Genomic DNA, 1823 nt, shown 5'->3' with positions numbered 1-1823 from the left:
ACAATTGTTTTTTAAAGCTACATGTAGGATATGTAACTTTGGTGGGGAATAGGGTTGCACGACATGGTAAAAACATTTCTATGTGTATAGCATGGAGGAACTATAAACTTTTATTTTGTTATGCAGTCTGTTGTATAATGATGAATACATGTCCTTGATTTCTTGATTAATTGTGCAACCTGTGGCAACATCAACAGCCATTGCCCCCCCTCCCGCCTTGGTGTCCACCTGTGGACATTTTTAAGTTCCTCATAGTTAAAGATGCACTTGGTCTCTGCTCTGTCCGGACATCACCATGCTGATTGGAATAACCGTTTCCAGGAGAGCTGTTCCTGATGCACATGTTCCAATACCAGAGCTGAAGGTGGTTCCACGGTTGCTATGTGTGTCTCCAGGTGCATCATTTAGACATGTTAATCATTTAAACTTAAACAAACTTCCTAACAGTAGCAGAAAACACAGATCTCTGCTTTCACCTGACGATTTCTTCAAAAACCAGCGACTCTTTGCAACTGGACCTTTACTAGGACCTACTGTCTCTGACCAAAGGACTTTTTCATGGAAAATGTGAGATTTGTACACTTATTAAGACAATGTTGTTTTGTGTTTTACTACTGAGACTTTCCGAACCCCTAAAACCCAATACTGGCAACATTTGACATTTTCACTGTGAATGACGTTTGACTGTTACCAAGTTTAAATAAGGAAACCTAAAGCTTTTTGGACATATAAGCCATGAGTGATGTATGTTACAGTTAATCCTTATTATTTCTGATGGTTTATATGCTCATAATTAACATTTTTAAAAAGATATTTGGGATATTTTTATTATATTTACATAATATTTAATATTTATATATTATTAGCCTAATTATTTTACACAAAACACTGCCTGAAAATTGCAAATAGCCTGCAAGAGATTTGAATTTGAAAGGTGTTGACTGTGATATAGTGAACACTTGACAATTATTTACTATAGTTGGATAAAAGTCTGGCAGACATTTCGCTGGGTAAAAGGTTATCTGTATGGATTTGCCTACTTCTTGTAAACTGTAATAAAGTTTCCAGACGCTTGGACAAAGAGGGATTAAAACTAACAAACTGTACACGAATAAAAGTAATGTTATATTTATATATCTGCTGTTTTAAGACAGAAGTTGTCATTTAGTCTGGCTTCATCTATCTGACAATATATTGGGCTACAACATGACATACGTCCATCATCCATAACCCATATGCTTATTTATTATTATTTAAAAACTAATCCTAATATTAGCTTGGTTTTACACAAACAGGTTACAAATTAGCTTAATGGTGGGGTGCTTTTGAGACATTTAGTACAAAAGAGTCTACAAATGGTTCTACATAATGTAAGCCAGGGACTAGATCCATACTGATCAGTGTGAACTCTAGCTAGAGTTGATTAAGTTAATTAATTAATAAAGATTTAGAGAACAATAGTGTGGATGCTGGCTGATATGAGTCACAATGAGTTTGGGAATTTTTATTTTTGCATCACAAATTTAATTGACTTTTTTTTTCCTAAATCTGGAGAACACATTGCATATTGGTTCTGCAATTTGCATATTGCATTTGGCCATATCTTTTTCTACAAACTTTTATTTCGTCATACAGTCTTGTGTTGTATAATGATGAATAAATGACATGCACATGTTCCAATACCAGAGCTGAAGGTTCCATGGTTGCTATGTGTGTCTCCAGGTGCATCTTTCGGACATGTTCATAATTTGAACTCAAACAAACTTTCTAACAGTAGCAGAAAACACAGATTTCTGCTTTCACTCCACGATTTCTATAAAAAA

The sequence above is a fragment of the Morone saxatilis genome, unplaced genomic scaffold (genome assembly GCF_004916995.1).
Source record: "Morone saxatilis isolate NCDOM2014 unplaced genomic scaffold, NCSU_SB_2.0 Contig5, whole genome shotgun sequence".
NCBI lineage: Eukaryota > Metazoa > Chordata > Actinopteri > Moronidae > Morone > Morone saxatilis.
This window is presented reverse-complemented; position numbering follows the sequence as displayed.